The 22,006-nt window shown below is 39.6% G+C and overlaps 1 protein-coding gene across 7 annotated transcripts in view; it reads left to right on the top strand.

The window, feature by feature from the left end:
• Positions 1–22,006, top strand: part of COL8A1 (collagen type VIII alpha 1 chain) — a 494,271-nt gene that overhangs the window by 78,057 nt on the left and 394,208 nt on the right. For all 7 annotated transcript variants that reach the window (XM_070508614.1, XM_070508615.1, XM_070508618.1 and 4 more), the window contains one exon: positions 9,016–9,130. The gene's annotated coding sequence lies outside the window, so the exon portion shown is untranslated. The remainder of the gene's footprint in view (positions 1–9,015; positions 9,131–22,006) is intronic.

The following is a 22,006-nucleotide window of genomic DNA, read 5'->3' on the forward strand; positions in this document are numbered from 1 at the left end:
AATCAAAGCTGGAGAGAGAGGACTTAGTTTGTAGAGTCTGTGTCATCCCATGGTCCTTCTATATGCAGCACACCAAAGCCACAATGAATGTCAGGGATCATCAGGAATTGAGCAGTGACGACAAGGGTCCAATCAACAACTGGAAAATCTAGTAAATCAGGGCTTGAAATGCACAGAAAACAAGACTGCGTTTATTCACGAGCTTGCCCTCCCTGATGACCCTCTTTTCTCTTTTGTATAAACCCAATCTTCCTGGAGTTCTCAGCTCAGAGTATCATCTGTCAGTGCCCATTGCCAAAGGAGGTTGTTGTCTTTCAGACTCTCCACGGAAGACTGTCAAGTTCACAGTATCGTGGCTTTCTTATTTCTTTATGTTTACAGCCCAGAAGGAACAAAAGTTATTTTCACCAGAGTTAATGTTTCTTCCTTCCCACCAATCCCCACACAACCCTCCTCCAACCTTCATTTACGCTAGTCTTCCTCACTCACCCAAGTAGACAGAGATGAGTCAATCCACATTTCTTAGTTGGGTTAAAAATTTGCAATGCCTGTTTGGTGTAACTTTGAAGACTCTTAGGGACAAAGGGCAAAATGATTGATGAAAACCTTTCCCTCAGGGAAAGCACAGGAAATGACATTTCATTTAATTCAACAAGTATTTTCAAACGCCAATTATGAGCCACTCACTGTGTGCTGGGGAGAGAGAGAGGAACAAAACATGGACTCTATCTTCAAAATGTGTGTGATGAGTTAAAGTTTCTTTAAACAATCTTAAATATAAGAAGATTGATTTATTGTAGTATCATGGTGAGGGTTAAGTGATATAATATATATGTAAAATATACTTAGCACAGAGCCTGCAGCATAAGATATCCTCAATAAGTAATAGCTATTACTATTACTACTGAGTAACGGCGTAATTTAGAGCAATGGTTTTTTGAGAGAGCTCTCTCTGGAAATCAAATTTGACTGGGATTATGGACAATATAGTTTGATTGTTGTGGGGGTGAGAGAACTTCACATTCAAGTCCAAAAGAAACCATCATCTAGAACGTTGAAATCAATTTCTCCCCACCAAAAATGGAGCTCAGCCATATCCTGATATCCCAAAAGAGTCTGGTTCTCATCCTGCTCTTCCAGTCAAGGTTCTGCACTGTTTCAGAGCCTCAATTATATCCCAAACACAAACGACACATTTTTTTCTCCTTCCTGCTTCCTCCTACCATGGTCTGGATCATAGTTATTCCATAAGGCAAGTGACTACAAAGATACACTTGAAGTTTTTCACATTTATTTCAAAGGTCCATAAAATGATTATTTCAGGGCATGGTTTTAATTAGTTTTCTGTTACTTAATCAGTATCATCAGTCTTAAACAAGAATAAATCATCTTTTAACGGGAGGTAAAACTAAGTCAAATTTTACTCACCTAAGGCATGTTTTTTAAACTTGCCCAAAACAAATTGTTTCACAGGTTATGTTAGATGAGGTATGTTTAATTAATCAACTACTCAATTAACTAATTGTATAGATGAATATATGAACGAATCATAATGCAGATGACAAGATGACTGAAGCAAGGATGTCATGATGTAGTTAACCCAAAGAAAGGGATCCACTCACTTTGTACTTTTTGATTCAATTTAAGCATTGCTCTATAATGCCAAATATTTGGATGACTGGAAAATCTGGATACTAGATTTTCCTTGATTATTTACCTTATAGAGATATAGTCTTAGTCTTTTTCCTGAACTGTGTTATTTAGATGACCTCTGACCATTCCTTGAATCACCATTATATTCTCAATAGTTTATCCTGTCTGAAGATTCATCCAGTGGTTTCATTTGAAAAGGGCTATAGTTTCTCAGCAAGGATGAGGAACTTCTAGGAAACATTTGATATATTTCTGTCTATTGCAAAAGTATCAGAAGGATGCACCTGGAATGAAAATCTCATAGACTCTTTCCTGTTAAATATCTCCTCTTGAGTTGTATGATGAGACCTAACTTTAGTTCCAACCAGTGAAGCTTCTGCTCTCCAGTTCTCTGAACTGAAGTCACTATTACTCAAATTCATCCACATCTTGAAGTGTTAATTTCTCAGTTCCAATTTCCTTATGCCAAACTAATAGAATCAAAAGATTTTAAATGGACTTCAAATATTTAGATCTTTTCAGTCCTTTCTTCTACTGGATCATTTAGACTTGGCTTCCTTGAACTATATGACCATTATGTGGGTTTTATAAATAAAGGAAAATGAACGTCTCTCTAACTGTAATGCCCTTAAAAGAAAGCCAGGGACCCTAAAGTCCAGAACTTCAATGGTGGCTTAGTACAGTCTTACCAGATTTTTTCCCTCTCTTCTAATTTATCAGGTTTTATTTGTTAATTCAGAATTGATCCCATTTCAATAGAAATGGAATTCACAGTCCTAGTTTTATCTGAGACAGTACAACGTTAACTTTTTAAAAACTCGGCTAAAGGATTAAGGAGTTCCTTTGGATGGGTGGAGGGAAATGGGCCCCCCACACACACACACAGCCCCCTCCACCTTTGCAAACAGTATTGATAAAACCAAATCAGATCTTTGACTCCACGGCATGATGAGAATGGCTTCCAGGAATCTAAAGGTGCCTCACCCAGTTGTCTTTTTCTAAGCCCTGATATTTCTAAACAACGCAAATGCAGAGTTCCTATGGAAATCTTGTGCCTAATTTAATAGCATTGTAATAAGTAACATTTGTCATGCTTCAGACAACTGCCATGAATCAGTAAAGTAGAATACAGGGTCCTGTGACACACTCGACACTCACCCCTGGGATCACGTCAGCAGGATGAGAAGGCAGGCCATTGACTTAGCTGATTCCTGCTTTGCCAATCTCCTTTGACACTGTGGGGGAGAATAGAATCTGCCTTCGCTGCCTTTACTCATTTGCTGCACAGTGGTAAGGATTAAATGAGACTGTACAGATAACACAATTAGCAAGGAGGCTGGCCCGAAGGACATGTTTAATAAATGTATTTCCTTTCCCTTCAAGAATCATAAAAATGTGGTCAGCCTGTTTTGTGGAGGAAATTCAAAACTGGTGGGGATAGGCTATGTTGAAACACATAGCAAAACTTGTGGCCGAATGTCTGAATGTTATATAATTTCTGATATGGTATGGCATATCTATAAATAGCAATTCAGACTTTTCGCATGGATTCTATAGAAATAGATCTCATTACTGTAGAATCTTGGGATCATTTCTGGCCATTGAAGCCCAACCACTGAGTTCCTGCAGTCCCAGAGCAAATGACGCCAAGAGGAACAGGCTTAACTCCCATCCACCCCATGGGGCAATTAAGGCATGTCCTCGTTATAGGCTTGTATTAAACCAGCCTCAAAAAATGAAACCCTGTTTTCAACACTTTCAGTGCTGAAAGGGGAGTCTACTAAGATTTGTTACTTATCCAGTGAATAAGTCGCATGCTCAGCAGCAATAATAATATTCGTGGGAGGTGCACATTTCTTCATTTCAAAGCAAGGAGCCCGCTGAGTGGTGGTGTATTTTGAAGTATCTGGTTTGACGAGGGCTCTCATCACACTCCTGAAATAATTTTATGCTGTTGTGAGTCAGCTTGGGGGTGTTTCCTTTTTCAAAATTGAGGCAATGTACTTGACTCTAATCAGAACCACGAAAGCTTTAAAAAATGCCCATATAATTTACAATTTCTGGCTTTTTTAAAATGATGTCAAGCTGTTTCTTTTGCATCGCAAAGTTCTGTGTTTCAGAAGTACAAAAAGTATTTGCAAGCCACCCAGCAAATATTTGTGGAACACCTGCCATGGCCAGGCCTGGTTCTGCTTGCAAACGATGCTCCAGTAAACAAAACAAGCAAGTTTCCTTCTCTCAAGGAAGAGGGGAGGAGAGAAGAAGGGTTGGTGTTAATGCAGAATGCAAATGAACAAAATGTATGATGAAGTCAGGAAGATATAGCTGCTACTGTGCAAGGAAAGAGAATTAGATTAGAGATACATGAAAATGAGTGGTTGACTTTAGACTGAATGGTCAAGAAGAACCTCTGTGAGGAAGAGACATTCCAGTTGAGATGCAAGTGGTGAAGGGCCTAGCTATGCAGGGTTCTGGAGGAAGAGCATTCCAGTGCACCAACAGCAGCGGCCAGAGAGTGGAGCCCAGCACGATGTTTTTCTCCATAAGGAGAAGTCCAGTGTGGCCAGAGAATAAAGGCAAGGAGGAGAGGGGTCAAGATCGGGATGGAGGCAAGGTAGGAATCAGATGGGGCGTAGAAGCCAGAGAGAAGCTGAGGTCTGTTCTCAACGCTCTGGGGAGCTGTTGGGTGCAAGGGGAGGGATGTTGAGCAGGAGAATGGCATGATCTGATTTACTTTTCCAGAAGTCACCCCATCTGCTGTATGGAGGGTGGAGCAGAGTAGATATATTTTTAATGCAATTGGAACCATTGAAGAGTTGTAAGCAAGAAAATGGATGTGTTTATTTTTTATTTTGTTTTTTAAGATCTCTCTGACTATGGTGTAGAGACGGGACTATGGTGGACTAGGGTATATAGAGGGAGCCAGAGAGGAAGAGCTTTTAGTGAAGTTGAAATGTGGTGTGAACTTGGATATGGTGCTCAGCTCGTGTCCTTAGATCGTAAGAAAAAAGACAACCCCTATTGAGGAACAATTATGCTTATTTTTCTACCCATCATTTCACTTACTTATCACTACACCCAATGGAATAGGTACTTCATCCCAATTTCCTTACGTGAAAACTGAAATTCAGAGAGGTCAGTCAAATTTCCAAATAAATATCCTGCAAAAGCAAACGGCGAATCCAGGAATCAAAGCCTGGTCTATGTGACGAAAAGCCCCAGTTTTCTCTACTCTACTATGGTGTTCCCCGGTCAGAATTAAAAAGTAAAACATCTTTAAATTTTTATTCTAAATAATAAAATAATATTATGTAATATAAAGTACATATTTAACTGTATCGAGTGACATTTAGCTTGTTTCTGTATTTTTGCTCCTATAAATAGAACTGTGATAAATATTTTCTATATTATTTTACCTCATTTCTGATTACTTCCTTACCTGAATGCTTACGTTCCTATTGGTGTCAAAGAATATGATATTTTTTAAACTCTGAATATGGAATATCAATTTATTTTCCAGAAAGTTTGTGCCATTTATACTCCCACTTAATCCAAACCAATGTTATTCTTTTTTTCTTTGCCAATTTGATAGCCAAAATTTTAATTCTACTGTTTAATTCATGTTTCCTTTACTTACTAATGAGGTTGGACTTTTTCTTCTTTTTACGTGTTTTTTAGGCTTTTTATTTTTCTTTTGTAAATTTTATGTTTATTTAATTGCCCATTTTCCTATATGGTGTTAGTATTTTTTTTCTTGGTGATTCGTAAGAGCTCTTTATATAGGAAGAACATTACTACTGTCTTTGTCAGTTTTTGCAAATAACTTCCCAGAGTGTCCTTCGCATTCAATTTTTTAATTTTTGTTGTAAAAATATCATCCATTCAAGAGGGTATGCTCTAGTTATCTGTTATCAGTTATCTGTGGCTGCATAACAGGCCACATCAAAAATTAGTAGCTGAAAGCAACATTTTATTTTACCTCACAATGTTATGGGTCTTGGCTGGGGGCTTTTTCTGCTCTCATGGCTCACTCACCTGGCAGACTGGCTCACCTGAGGGGCCCCAAATGGCTTCACTCAGTTAGTGCCCTGGCAGGGACAGAAGGAAGGCTGAGCTCTGGAGCATTGCCAGCTGGAGCCCCCATGTGTGCCTGATCCCGAATGTGGTCCCAGGGTAGCCAGACTTCTTACTTGGAGGCTCAGGACTGCAAAAGACAGTATTCCCGCAACAAGGCAGCAGCCTCGTGGCCTTTCCTGATCCAGCCTCAGAAGTTCCAGGGTCCTTCACTGGTCAAAGCTGTCCTAAGCCCTCCCAGACTCCATGGGAGGGAGCACAGAGGAGGGCCAAAGAATCTGTGGCTATGTTTTCAAATCTCCATAGGGTATAAAATTTTTTAAAGAATAAAGCAAACTCCCTTCACCTTTTAATTTTGTTCATATTTTTTATATGCAATGGTTTTTGAGTGTTTATATAAATTTATCTCCTTTTTTTCTTGTGATTTCTTCTGTTGCTTTGTAATTCATTTTTAAAATTGTTTTCAGAATGTCTATCCACAAAGTCAAGGACATTATCTTTGGAGAAATGACTTTATGGTCTTTAGATACATTAAGTCTATGTATTGTGGCTGCATTCATTTAATTTAATTCTTAATCATTTTCATACTGAAATTTCCATCAGTGACACATTTGGAAATTCATCTAAAAATGCAGATTGAGCCATACGTTTAATTATGTAGTTGCTGTGTAGAGGGAAAAATAGAAGTTCAACTAAATAGTTCTTGCTTAGTACGTTCCCACGTTTCTGGCTCCTTTTTCCAAAATGAACTGAAGTACAATGAGCTACATTTGGCCTATGTAACTCATAGTTCCCTTCAGGTCTTGCAATGGTGCTTGAGTATTGACTAATTTGATTGATTTCATAAATGGTGATTGTAGCACTCTTTCTTACAGTGTTGTGAATGTCAAAATGAAGACGAGTGTCATTACATAATAGCAACAAAAAAGTCTGTGATTAGTAATTATTTTAAAAGGCGTTATTCTGGCTCATAGAGAGGAAAGAACCCTCTTTAAACATACATTGCAAACGTTTCAATATATGCTAAGTGATGATACTCGTCTCATGTTCTAAAATGGCAATTAAGATCTTTTCAGTTATTTTCTCTGCTTCTAATATTGCATTTCAAAAACTGGTTTTGTCGGCCAGCCCCTGGCCTAGCGGTTAAGTTCGGCATGTTCCACGTTGACAGCCCAGGTTCAGCTCCGTGTGGACCTACACCTCTCATAGGCAGCCGTGTTGTGGTAGTGATCCATGTATGAAATAGAGAAAGATGGGCACAGATGTTAGCTCAGGGACAGTCTTCCTCAGCAAAAAGTGGAGGATTGGCAACAGATGTTAGCTCAGGGTGAATCTTCTTCAGCATGAATAAAAAAAACTAGTCTTGTCATCTAACTGGGTATGGCACCATGAAAGCTGTGCTAAGAGAAGTACGTGGAATAAGATGTGTGACACACACTCAATAGTGATCTTCAGTGTTTCTATTTATCCTGTGTATCTTTCTCCTGTTTTATTTTTACCATATCCAGAAACAAGTGAATTTTGAGAGAAGACACTGGAAAAAAATCTTATTATCTAATGCAGTTCATCACCATGTGGACAAGAGCCATCTATTTTTTTTCAACGTTTTATCGCCAACACTAAGCATTGTGCCTTGCACATGGAGTGCTCAGTGAAGGCTTATTAGCGAATGATTTGGGCAGAAGCTCGGAAGTATTTATCAGCCTGTTCCTACTCTCCAGTCTGAATCTGGAGAGATTCCTTTCCATGGAGGCAGCTGTGTTCATGGCAATCTCCTTCCCATCTGTCCCTATTACCTGCCCATCATTCCACACGAGCAACGTACTGGAAAGTCAAGCCCTTGAGTCGATTTACCGTCATTGAACTTTATTACTAGAGATAATTCGAGATCCCACAGCTTTCCGGAGACAAACGTTCTCAGATCACCTATGGCTAACCCAAACTTTATTTATGTCTGAATATCCGCAAGTTGAGCCAAAGTTCAGAACGCTGCTGTATGCACCCTCCAGGCCGAAGCTCGCTCGCTGTGAGGGCTCCGTGGGGAAGGCCGCGCGTCAGAGCCTGGGCCTGACGTCTTGGGGACTCTCATGTTTTATAGACGTGCGGCAGCTAGACATTCAAGCACTTCTTCATTTCATGTTGAATACTGAATACAGCTAAAGTAGAACTATACTTTCCAAAACAGGAGCCACTAGCCACAAGTGGATATTTAAGTTCAAATTAAGTAAAATTAAACAAAACTAAAAATTCAGTTCCTCAATCATACTAGCCACATTTCAGGTGCTCAGTAGCCATATGTGGCTTGTGGCTATCATAGTGAGCAGTCAGAGAAGATTTCCATTATTACAAAAAGTTTTAATGGAAAGAATTGTTCTGGAATATATCATTATATCACATTGCAGAAATTCTAAATTGGATACCCAATTCTGCACTTATTTCCTAATCAATCAATCCTGGCTTTCAAATTTTTTTATTTATCTAAATGTCTGAAGTTGTTGCTATTCAAATCCTTTTTGAACAACAAATGTAGATAATAAATAAATCTGTGAAATATAGCAAAACAAAATAGGGAGTATCTGTTTTCCAAAACACAGAGTTAAATTTCTGAAATCCCGTTTAAGTGGAGAGAAGTCCCATATGATTTGTCAAAAGTCTAAATTACAGATGATATACAACATGTACTCAACTAATTAAATTACACGGAGAGCTCAAGCAAAACCTAAACGTGTTGCCAAGTTATAGCTCTATCAGACCTGATTTGAGAAATAACTAAGAATAATTTCTAACTCAAATACTGTGTATATAATTTGGATGCAAATATGTTGCTGGAAGAGCTCACTTTTCTTAAATAAACCGAACTTTTGCCCCTGAGCTGTTACTTCGCGTGAATTTGCTTCCTCCGTAGCAGATGCCCAAATCCTTTCTAAATTATCTCAAATCTGTATTAATGAGAATTAAACTAATGAGAACTCAACACGTAATATAACTGTGAAGAGTAATAAATATATACAATAAATTGTTTATTTGGACAAAAACTATAGTATATGTCTCAAATAAGTGCAGACTGGCATACACAGAAACAAAAAATATTCTCCTAATCAGCATACAAGGATCTCTATCTCCTTGAATGTTACATTTTGATAAATAATAGCATTTTTTATTGGCGTGTATTTACATATTCCTATTATGTAATTTCTCCTAGGATCCCACAACAATGCACTTTGATAATAACTCAGCTTCTTGTGATCTTTCCAATTGAGTCAAAGTGTCCTCTTTTTTCCCCCTCAGAAGCTGTTGTGGACGCAGAGCGGCGTCTGGTGAAGAGACGGAAAGCAGCCCCGAGGTGCCACAGACAGGCACAAGGACCCCGGTCCTCGATTCCGCCGGCCGCGCACGTCTCAATGTAAGTGTGAGAAGGATGGATGGGCGCGCTGGCGGTGCTGCGGGGGTCCGGGGTGCGCGCCGGCTGTCGCTGGGGGTGCGCAGGGCGCTGGGAGACACCGGGATCCGGCCCTACTGCGCATCCTATCTCCCATCCCCATCTCCGCTGCGGCAAGAACCTTGAGACCATCGCTACTCATGCCAGGTTTTAAAATCTCCTAGAGTTAAATACATGTGCGGAGTGTGATTCTAGCTGATTTTTAAGTCCGGGCATGTTGAATAGAGTCTTAAAATAATCATTTCCATAGGACCTGACTAGGTATCCAAGTGTCCACCAGATGCTAGCAGCTCGATTTTGCAGAGGGAAATTGCTAACTTAAGCTTCTTTTCATGATTCAGCAGAAGGTTTTAAGTAATAAAAGATCTGGAGATTTGTAAAATAAATAATTCCAGTGCAAATGGGAAAATTAAAATAATCTTATCATCTCCCAGTCATGTCTATATGTGCTTTTCTACCATTATCAAATTTCTCTTAACTGGGTCAATTTTTTTTTTCTGGCTGTTATTTTATAGTTTTAAGTTATGAGTTGTAATGAAGAAATGATTCCTTTCAGATGACTGAAGTGACGTGTCCTAAATTTTCCTAGATAATCTGGGCAGTCTGCAACAGCATGTTCTAACACATGTGGTCTTGTTCACATATGATGTTGAATATACCCACAGGGAAGAAGAATAACAGTATGCCAGAATCTCCTTTGTTCCTTAATTGACCTCTGAGTAGAAGCAATTAAAATATAAAGTACATTATTAACTTTTGAACCTTGACGGAAAACAAAAATACCATCCATTTCTGACAAGTAGACATTATCTCATAGTATCCACAGCCATCCTATGATTATTACTGTTGCCTGGTCTTAAGTGTGACTTTTGGACACACAGCTCAATATTTCCTAATATTTAACAGTTCAATGGCTTTTTTATAGTCTATTTAATTTTATTTAGTAATTTAAAGAATGAATGGTTAAGATTCCTCAGATTTTTGTGTTCTTGCTGGAGGTGCACTTGGACGAAAATAACAGCACAGCATCGAGCCCCGTAGTTAATGCCCCTTTAGCACACCCTGGCTAGAGTGAATCCTTCCAGAGTTTCTGGAGAAATGCGGATACATTAATGATTTTCCTAAGGCATCCCATTTTTACTACAGGTATCACTAATTCTTTTGGCTGGATTCCATCAAGGCCAGATGTTAATCAAATGAAATATTTATAATGAAAACCACTGAGTAAAAAATATATGCTCATTTAAGCAACAGATTTTAGGATCGAGCTGATCATGTATTTTGGAGAAGTTGACGAAGGAGGCATGACTGAGGTTACATTCATAACGTCAGGGGAAGGCTCTGGACTCGATCCAAAAAAACCTTATCATTGTAGCAACCAACAACAGGCTCAGCTTCTGGATTTCTTGTAACAAAATCTTGCTGCCAAGGACATTGGTGGACTCACGCAGTAAAAAATTACAGTAATAATGTTAAACTAAATCATAAAAATGCAGAAGGTGGTTATTATAGGGTAGAGGAGAGGAATTGCTTATAAAGTTATGGTGGAAATATCAAAAATACATTTTATTGGACTTTTAAAAAATTAAGCTTTGTTTTTAAACTAGGGTGCAAAAGCAATAAAATGTAAAGGTTACTCAATAAATTTTTTCATTCAGTGGTCAACAGAAATGATTCAGCAAATGAAAACAAAAATTACATTTATTCAATATGGTCATCAATTCAGGCAGGCCCAAAAGCTTATGTGTGATTGTTTTCTTATAAAAATAACCAGCTGAAAGTCATTTTTAAGGAAGAATTTTGACTGAAATAAGAATAAAGAACTTTTTGAATGTATGTCTTTTTCTCAGTGAAAACGAACTTGGCTTATGCTTAATTTCACATAGTATAAAACTCTAAATACTTTATGTGGTTTTTAAGTTCTATGAAGAAATTCATTTGAAACAAATGTAGGAAATGACAAAAAATATTTAAATATGGAAACCATGATAGGCTTACAATTTGGGAAATGGAAATAGATCAAGACAACTAAATCTCTGGGCACCCTACACAAGTTAAAGAAGGAGGCATGAAGTTAAAGAAGGTAACTTTAAAAATTATTTTTGAATAATCTGGAATTTTCTTTCTGATCGTCTTTTTACTTTCTGAAAACATAGATTCTTGAATCACATTATCATAGACATTTTGGTAAACAGATTGCATATTTTCCTCAAGTTAAATAGCATATGTCTCTACGTGACAATTATGATAGAAACAAACTCCTTTTGCTCATGAAAGTATGTGCCTCACACACAGGAAGCTCCGAATATCATGGTTTGAATTGAATTATTCTCACTTTCTGTTCAGAGATGAATGTGTCTCTTGGATTCACACTAGAGAGGTGGTGTCTCTTGCATGGAAATTAATGAGCTACATCTGCAACCAAAAATAATCCATGGAAAACCTGCTAAATTGGTCCATATCTGTTTTACTAATCAAACCCACTGCGGAAGGGCTTTCTTGTGGTCGTACCACATTTTGGAGATAAATAGAGTGGGGAACCACAGTTCAATTTGGAAGTTGTTTGAAACTTTGAAGAACATGGGGTTTTATATTATATGACAGCAATAAAGTCCAATCCTTGATGGTTCTAATTCTGATATATAAGTATATAAATAGCCTGTATGTATAATTTTACTGCAGAACGCTGTAACGGTGCCAAAAGACCCTAACTATTCAATATGGAATTTCCTTCTTACTGCCACTCTTTTCCTTCCTCAGTTTGTTTTTTTTTTTAATAAAAAGAGTTTTTTTTTAAGCCAGCTTGGTATGAACAGCCTTTAGTTGAAGCAGATGGCTGGAAGTCAGAAGCCCCGGATTCTAGCCTTGATTCTCCTACCAATTTGGAATGTGGCCTTGGGCGAGTCATGAGAGTAAATCTACAGTAAAAGGGGTAATAATGCCTTACATGTGCCTGGTGCCTTATGATCTAACAGAGCACTTTCACACACAATATCTTATTTAATCTCCCCACAGCCTCCTAAAAGCAGTGTGGCGGATATTAACATCCTCCATTATAGAGAGTGGGAGTCTGAGACCCAGAGAAATGAACAGTGACATCAGCATCAGATGTCAGAGCCAGGAACAGACATGTATGCTGAACCTTCCGAGCTGGTCTGTCTTCTCTCCTCTTCACCACGTGGTGTAGAGGTGCCTCTAAACGGGGAATGACTAGGGCTGTGCTGTCCAATATGGTAGCCACCAGCCACGTGGGTGACGGAACGTTTGAAACGTGGCTGGTCCCAACTGAGATGTAGTGAGAGTGTAAAGTACACACCAGATTTCTAAGACTTTGAACAAAAAGAAGAATGTCAAATATCTCATTAATACTTTTTATAAGGATTCCACATTAAAATGATAATATTCTGGGTATCATGAGTTAAGTAAAATATACTATTAAAGTCAATTCACCTGTGTCTTTTAACATTTTTAATGTGGCTTTTTTAATGTTTCTTTTAACTTTTTTAACACAAAGCCATGTATGTGGCTCACATGGTTTCTATTGGACAGCCCTGCCTGGAGTAGAAGATTCCATTGTTCAGAGCCCACAGTACAGATTTCATAGCACTGGGCTTGTTTATGCACCTGTCTCGATGTGGCTGAGACAAATTCCCAAAGGCTCTGTCAAACATAGAGCCATTTAGATTAGCAGCAATGCTCCAGTCATTTCACACATCTCCCACTTGCAGGAGAAAGTCAGACTTTGTTAGTTGATACCTCAAATTACTCATTCATTAAAAGGGCTCATTTTATACTTGCTGAGTGCTTGAAAGGCTTGGAGTAAAGTACCATGGAAAGAACTATAAATTATATTTATGACTGGAGCCTGCCTTATTTTAAAATATGTTCCCATTAAAACTTATGAGTGAACGAGACATTGGACTATTAGATGATATAGGCAATGTAAAATAATAATTATATACCAATTTATTATAAAATATAGTATAATTTATTCCCTCGACAAACTCTTTAAGATATTTTATATATAATCTCTAAAGAAGTAGCTTAAATAGTGAAAAGAAAAATAGCCCAAGTCACTGAAAGCTAACATCTATTTAGCATGTACTCTTTGGGCTCAAGCACTATGCTAAGAGCTAAACCAAGATTATCTCATCTGAGGATTTGAAAATTAGCAAGAGGAAGCAGAACGAAGGTCTTATTCATTACCAACTCAAACTTCAATGCTGTTTGAAATCAGCCTCTCATAACAGTATTAGAATATTGGGACATGATTCTGTCTTATTCATTGTATCTCCACTAGTGTTTATCTAGCAAACACAAAGGACAGGAACAGCGCCAGACGCTGAGGGAGTATCAGGCAGTAAGACAAGAGGCCTGCCCTCAGAGAGGAGCCCGTTGGAGGCTTACAAACATATTTTTGAAAAACTCATGCTTATAAACAAGATTGTATGAAGGAAGAGTTACTCTTCACTTTTTAAAGGGTTTCTTCATGTTACAATAGAAATCGCTATAGCCCTGTTCCCCAGTATATTAAAATTTACCTGTTGTTTATAAAGCAAAGGTCTCGTGTGAAAAAAAAAAAAAAAAAACTATGTAATATGAACTTCAGATGCTTACTTTCCTCTATATATTATACCCACTTGGAGGAAAGTGGGCTGAAATTACCTTAAATCTTTTCTGGAAAAAGGAGGAATGAAAGCAAACAAAAAGGGGACCTACATCAAAACAGCACTGAAAATCACAAAGCAGTGAAAACCAAAGGGTTTTATAATTTTTAATACAATAGTAATAATATGTTACCTAAATAATATGACCTAAATCAAACCAGTACTGAAAATCACCAAACAGGGAAAACCAAAATGTTTTATACAATACTAATAATGTGTGACTTTTAAGGCAGAGATTAAAAATTGTGTATATAAGCTAATTATATATTAATTTTTTAAAAGAAGATTTTAAAATATAATGACTTGTTGCCAATTTCTTAATGTTCATGCTTACCTAGAATAAAATACAAAGAAAAATATTAATAATAGCCAGCTCTGGGAGGCAGAATTTTAGATATTTCTATGTCCTTATTTACACTTTTCTGTAATAATTCTAGAGTAAACATATATTGCTTTTATAATAAGTAAATAGAAAAATTATTATAATCAACTCCAAAACCGATTGCAAACGAAAAAGGCAAAAACTGTCTGGGGGGAGTAAAATGCAAATTTTGTTCTCAATCACAAAATTTAAAAATAATGATACATCTTATAGATTCTTCTTTCCAGGCGTTCTTGTCTTCCTTTGATTCAAGATAAAGCAACCTGTGGACTATTCAACTTCTCTAGACAGGGAAGATAAGAATTAGATTGGGTTTCCTAGATTTTCTTGAGAAACAGTTTATCCTTCGCTGTGACCGTGAGTGTGAAGATCGAGGTTGTCCTATGAGCTCTTAGAGCTCAGAGCTGTCGCTGCGGCAGCGGGAGGAGCAGAGCACGGTGTGCAGGGAGCTCTTCCGCATGAAAACAAACCGGCCCTCAGTCACTGCTAATGGCGTCTGCTCAAAACTGGCCTGCTCTTAGCCCTGAGATGCAAAACATCATGTGGGAACATAGCATATAATCACATCTTTGAGCTGGATGGGGTCTTAGTGATCCTTAAGAGTGAATGTAGAGCTGTTTGCGGCATCACATTTAAAAACTCATGAAGAAATATTTGGCCTGGTAACTTCTTTTATGAAAAGAACACTAAAATTTTACTACAAAGAAAACTCAGTAATGAGCTCCTTGTGTCATTTAGTCATTAAATCGTAAATCCACAGACTATTAGAGCTGAAAGTGGCTTTCTAGATTATCTCATCCAATACCAAAATTTTGCAGATGAGAAAATGCTGCAGAAAAATTATTTTCTCAGGAGAAGTGAAATCATTGAAAAATATCCCAAAGAATCCAGGAATTGCTGCAAGTGTACCTGGGAAGGGCTGGGTATTTCAAATCCTACCGGAACTTTATGATTTGAATTTTTAGTTTTGTTGTGAGTACTCCAGGGCAAGGAAGAAAATATGCTAATAGTGACAAATATTCATATAATATATGAAAAGCACATTCACAGTGAATGCCTATAAAGTAAAAGCCAAAAATATCACAAAGCCAATGATTTCAGACTAGGTCACTCATTCACTATGCAGCTTCCTTTCTTCAGTGAGTCAAATAATTGAAAGGAGTTTTCTTTGCCACTTTTCAGACACAAATTGCTTATTGTCGTGAGAAATTGGCTACTTCCACAACTTCTGGTAGACCAGAGAATAATGGGACATTCGTTCCTTGAGTTAAAGAAGAAAATATGTTAAAATCTTCCTGATTTTATGCATTTATGAAGAATATACTTATATTAAAATTATATGTATTAAAAACATATTCCTCATCCCCCCCCCCAAAATACATCCTTACTGCACATTACAGAGATTGTCCTGGAACCAGTAACTATTAAGAATCTTTCTCAAAGTTCAATGTCTGTGTAAGAAGTGGAAATAATAACACTTAATTTTAAGCAAAATAGCACAGCGCATGCATTTCTATTGCCATCTATAAAACAGGAATAAAAGTAGACTTTCTCAAAGTTGTTTAAGGTTTAAGTCAACTAATAATAGATGTAAAGTGCTCAGTGAAGTGCTCGGTGCATGATTGACACTCAGTAAGTGCAGACGTTATCATTGGTAGTAATACTGTTAAATTATTTGTAATATAACTCCTCCACATACACCCTTCCGCTCACACTAGCTCTTGCCGTTCCCCCACTGTCGTGCCCCATGTCCTTGCACATACCCATCCCGCTTCCAACCGTCTCTTCCCTACCTCCTCTCCTGTGAACCCCCACCATCCCCCAGAGTTCAGCTCTGAAGCTTCCTCGCGTCGTTGTCGTCCCCCATCCCCACGCCTGACCTCATTTCACTCGCTCGTTTCCAGGTACGCTGCACACAAGCCTCTCCCCGCAATCGAGAGCGTGACTCTTTTTACTTGATTCCCCCTCACTTCCGACACACGCACACACACAGCGGACTGAAAATGCATCACATTTTCAGGATATATGTATCCCTGTAGACATGTCTGTGGAAGTGAATAAACCAACCCCTGTGTAAGTAAATAAGTGGGTTTTTCTTGGTGAGTAGGTATCAGGCTAGAATGTGCACCTAGTGGCCTGAGTTTTGAAGGGGAGAAGGGCATGGTGGGAAAAGCTGGGAACGCAGTTGGCAGCCCTGGGACCCGGCTCTCCCACAGCCTAACCCTGTGTCCTTGGTGAGTCATTTAACGTCTCTGGGCTCAGTTTCCTGCTCAGTCAAATGAGCCGGTTGGCAAAATATTCTCTGAGGACCCGCCTAGCGCCAACATTTATATGATGCTAAATGGTTCATCTCAGCGGTTCCCAGGCTCTAGCAGACCTTGGAATCATCAAGAGGGCTTGCAAAACGCTGATGCCTCGGCAGCAGGTCTGAGACGGGGCCCAAGAATTGCATTTGTAACAAGTTCCCAGGTGATGCTGAGGCTGCTGGTGGGGCAACCACACTTTGAGAACCGCTGATTAATCTTAACATAGGATCCTGACACTGTCCTCTTGTCACCTGACTGAGAGCACTCCTAATATGCAAATTCTCAATAGGATGGAGGGAGGTAAATCCAGGCTTCTGTGAGGCCGCCCTCAGGAGGACTGGGCACCTATGGGTGAGTTCCAAGAGCGGCCACAGAAGGCAAACTTTGCTGGCCCTAACAGTTTTGTTAAAGGCCCACCTTGTGAAAAGCCTGCGTTCACAACACTGCCAGGCGCTGAAAACTTCCAGGGTTTGACGCATCTGTTAAAACCTGCTGCAGCTGAAGCCACAATGGATCACAATTGCCATCTAGTGACCACTCCTAGTTACTGCAGGTAGAAACTACAGAATAACAAAACTGTGTTCAAGATGAGAACTTCTGAGAACAAGCTCAAATTACTCCAGTCTCATCTACATTTGTATCCAGGTACTGTGAAAATAAACATGGATATATCACTTACTGTGTGCTAGGCACTGTTCTAATACCTCATATATGTCCAGTCACTCACAGCAACCCCATTAGAGAGAGACAATTGCTATCCCCATTTTACAGACGGGAACTATAACTGCGGATGTACCAGAAATTAAGACACTTGCCTGAGGTTGCGCAGTCAGTCAAGTGGTGGAGCTGGGACTCAATCTAGCCAGCTCCCGGAGAGAGATTACTCCAGCCAGCCTCTGCCATATCAGCAGTTTAAAATAGTTACCGAAACAACTGGTACCTGCCGCCGGTAATCAGTTCCAAGATAGGAGTCTGAAAAATTTTATAAAGTACATACTGCAGCCGTGAATTTTTTCTGGTTCTTCCAAATGAAATCAGCTCATGTGCAATCATCAAGGAAATGTTTCTACCTACACAGAGCCACCATTATGCAACAAAAAGAGCACCAACTTAGAATCAACGTCCAACTTGCTCTGCACCCTTGGATAAGTCATTAACCTCTCTGGGCTCCACTTTCTTAATCTATAAAATAGAAAAAATGAAAATGTAGCGTACGTGGTTTGGAGTTCTTTAAAGCCAGATAGAATTTTTGAGTAACTCCTCAAGTTATGCGGTGCATGTGATCCCAAACAGCAAACGGAGCTGATGGCCAGCAACCATCTCTGTTCTTCTCAAATTGTCCTGCATGTCGGAAGGGAGCCAGGACAGCAGAGCTGCTGTCCGGGTCTGTTGTCCGGAAGTGCTGGCCGTAAATAACAACACTCCTGGAGCTGGCTGAGGAGTGAAGCGCCATGGGTTTCACTTCTCTTCGTGGGTGCTGCGTGTGGCCCCGGCACCCTGCCTTTTCCTGCCTCCCGAGAGTCCTCACCAGGGGACTCCTGCCGATCGGCCCCTCTCTGCTGCGGGACTGAGGTCCAGCTTCCCTCACGCCAGACTTCTTTGCTCAAAGGTTTCCTTAGATTTAAAAACCTGGTCTCTGCTCATCCTTTCAGCTCTTTATCTAAGACTTCGCAGTTACCAAACCATTTCTTATCTCAGTAAAGCAAATGCTACAGGGTGGTTGTCACACCAAAGGACAGTGGTTTCTTTGTCCTTGTGTGTGTACAACATGCCGGGATCTGCAGGTAGGCAGATTCACGATCATGAAGGAACACAGATACGTCAGCAGAGCTAGAGGGCTAGAGGGTAACGATTCACATAGAGCCGTGTAAAACATCACTGTCTCACTTTAACAGATTTCTGTATGTCATTCCAAGTCTTTGCATATGTTTAATCATCACCGCAAATCCAGAATTAGACCAGATGTGTTACTATCAATCTCACTGGAGAAATTAAGGAAAGTGAAGCACAGAAATTTTAAACATCTTGAAACAACTGAGTGAGTAGTTGAGGGTCCACATCTCCTAGTTATTGGGCCTGTGCTTGCCCCACAATTGTAGTTTATTTTAACAATAAGATCCTGACATAAGACGACGCCCTCTGATGCTTGTGTTAGAAAGGAGTTCCTTGTACAACTGTGGCAGAAGTAACAGATCACTGCGACCCCGAGGACGGTGAGAAGGCTCTTTAATTCACTCGCCAAGCATGTGTTGAGAATGCCTCTGTGCCTGGCACTGTTTTAGGTTTGGGGGACTTAGCAGTGAATGAGGCCAGAAACGAAATTCCAGAAGCTCCTGCAGAGCTTCTGTTCCATCTAGTTGGAGAGAAGACGATAAACGAGAAAACAAATAATTAAGGAATACAGTGTCTGGTAATGAAGAAAAACTGAGTAAGGCAAAGGGATGGAAAATGACAGTGAGTTGAAGGCACTGCTTTAAGTAAGATGATCAGGACAGGCCTCTCGGAGGAGGTGACGTTTGGAGGTCTGAAGCAGGTCAGCTTGTACAGGGATCTGGAAGGCCATTCAGGCAGAGGGAGCAGCAAGTGGGAAGGCCCAGGCTTGGGAGTCAGCTGGGCTCCAGGGGAGCAAGGAGACCGTAGCTGGAGCCCACTGACAAAGGAAATGGTGTCTGGGAAGAAGGGAGGGCTGGATCGTATAGGCCTTGCAAGCAGTGGCAGGGCAGGGGTTTCCGGGAACCCGGGTGGGGAGGCACAGGAGGGTTTTGAACACGGGAGTGGCAGTGCCTGGTCCACATCTTTGAATGATCACTCTAGTTTCCCTGGAAAGATGGGAGTGGGGCAAGGGTGGGGGCAGGGACTCCAGTTAAGGGGCTGCTACAGTGGTCCAGGCAAAACATGACGGTGCCTTAGAAATAGTGGCTCAGGATACGTTTTGATGGGGAGATCCTAGAACTTGCTGGTGGATTGGAAGTGTGAGAAAAAGAGATATCAAGAGCATTTGCTAGTATCTAAAACAGTCAAACTCATAGAAACAGAAATGCAGAGCTGTTTCCAGGGGCCGGGCGAGGAGAAATAGGGACTTGCTATTCGATGGGTGCAAAGTGTCGGTTAAGCAAATGAGTGAGTCCTAGAGATCTGCTGTGCAACACTGTGCTTCTTAGCAATACTGCACGGTGCTCTTCAAACTGTGTTAAGAGGGTAGAGCTCATGTTATCTTTTCTTGCCACAACAACAACAGCAAAAAGGATCGTTGCTATCCCTGTAAAGTCAGACCTTAAAAACTGCCGTAACTTTGAGAAACTTTTTCAGAGAAATAGGATTAGTTTTCAACGTAATTTTTTGTAAACCGTGCAATGTCATTTAATCATAGCTTTCCTCAAAACTTAAATTTGAAATGTTATTATACATTTATGAAAAGAAACGTTAAATAAAAAGGACTACATGAACTCTCAGAATTTAGATTCAAAAATTTTTTTTAAAAAAACATCTCTCAGACTTTGAGCCTCAGCAACTGGATAAGTAGTAACGTCATTTTCCAAAATAGAGAAGCCTGGGGTAGAATTTGTTTCCCCAAATTTGTAACCCTCTAGTTGTACTAGTTAATTTGATTTCAGAATTAATTTTTAAAAATGACAGGAATTTTTAACTTGAGCCTGTTTAGATGTCACCAGCTTTTTAAGGATGAGCCGTGTGTAGCAACAGTGATATTCTGCCACCACATGGAATCCCGGTCCAAGACAGAACCCTGAAACAGACCATCAGTCTGGCCTGGTATGACGTTTCTAAATCTTCTTTTGTAAAATAGTTTCAAAGACCCATGACTAGAGAATTATGAAATCGTGCCTTCTCTTTAGGACATGTTTATAAATATGAAGAATGGAAGCTTAGCTCTCCACTCTTGCAAGAAGTACAAGGTAAAAGTCTATGGTTCAGTTCAAAGGAATGTTAAATACCGGCTTGAGATTTATCCTCTTGAGAAAGAAATGTTGCAGTGGGAATGGGGAAGAAATGTGGTTGGTGAGCCAGTGGCTCTTTGTGGGAACGAGAGTCTTGAACTTCCAGGCAGCTATGACACACTGTGCTTGACCTCAAAAATTTGGGGACAGTGCCATCACATCACCCATGCGTGACAGATAAGAGCAAGGAAACACTTTTAGGGTACAAAGACTTAGCCAAAATCACCAGTAAATCTCAGGGGTTAGAGCCAAAACTAAGTAAACAGTAGTTTTAAAGTGGACACAGAAATTTTTTGACTCATAAGCAGAGAAGATTGAAGGGACACCAAATTCTAAGGGAAGGTAGTTTCTTGTCAGGTCCCCTCTTAGATAGGGAAGGGCCCCTTTTCCACAGGTTGGCTTGTCTGGTAGGCTAATTAGCTGTGATCATTTTTACAGATGAAGAAATGAAATCCTAATGGCATATCAACACTATAAGGACAGGAAGCTTTCTGTCTTCTTTATTGCTATTTCCTCAGCAATTAGAACTGTACCTGACACACACTTGGCACTCAGCAAAACTTTGTTGAATGGATGAATTAAAAAAGCTTGAATAAATTGCTAAATCAAAGGAAAAAATAGAAAGTAGAAAGGAATCTTTTATTTCCTTTGGTTTTATACAAAAAGCCATGTTGACAGGTGAAATCTAATAAAAATTATAGGAGAAATCTTTTTCTCAGGGGGAATAGCTCTTGTCAATCCACTCTTTTTTTCCAGGGGCACAGGTGAGTTCTGGGTGTCCCACATGTTTATGTGTGCATTGACGTTGGGCATTAATAGATCTTTATCTTGAGTTCCACTAGTTTTTATGTGATCTACATTTCTCACTCATTCTTCATACTCTTTGTTGAGGGGCCATTATCAACCTGAAGAGTGAAACAAAAAAACTGAATAATTGGCAGCACCAAAACTTGATTCCTTTTGACCAGCCACTCGACTGTAAGATCCTAAGACCCATGTCTGAGATTCCAGTTTGCCTTAAGCTCACATCAGTTCATTCCCCGTCACCAGGCCTGACCTCTCGAGCAGGGGCAGCCTTTGTTCTGTTGCCATCATTCTATCCTGCCACAGCTATTGAAGAGCTAAGGGTATAAACTAGTAAATAGAGAAAAATAAGAAATGCAAAAGGAGTTGGATGGGAAACGGCCTTTGAGGAAAGTATTTGATGAGAAAACAGGAGCCTCTCTTCTACAGCCTCGGCTGGCCTGGAATCCAGTCTGGATCTCAGAGGCTGTTGCCTCTCAGCCTCCAGTCGACCAGCATGAATCTGTCCTGGTAACCAATGTTCTTTGAGATCCTTGAACCTAAGACCTTTTAGAAATGTATATAAGTCATTCTAAAGTGAGAAAATGAACAGGATACATTCTAGTAGAAAGCCAAGGAGAGATAATAAAATAAATCTTTCTTATCTCCCCTTTTGGTGACATTACACTTTAAAAATAGGTCTGGGGAGGAGCCCAAGGGAAGAATTTCAGTTAAGCTAATCTACT

The sequence above is a fragment of the Equus asinus genome, chromosome 5 (genome assembly GCF_041296235.1).
Source record: "Equus asinus isolate D_3611 breed Donkey chromosome 5, EquAss-T2T_v2, whole genome shotgun sequence".
Classification (NCBI taxonomy): domain Eukaryota; kingdom Metazoa; phylum Chordata; class Mammalia; order Perissodactyla; family Equidae; genus Equus; species Equus asinus.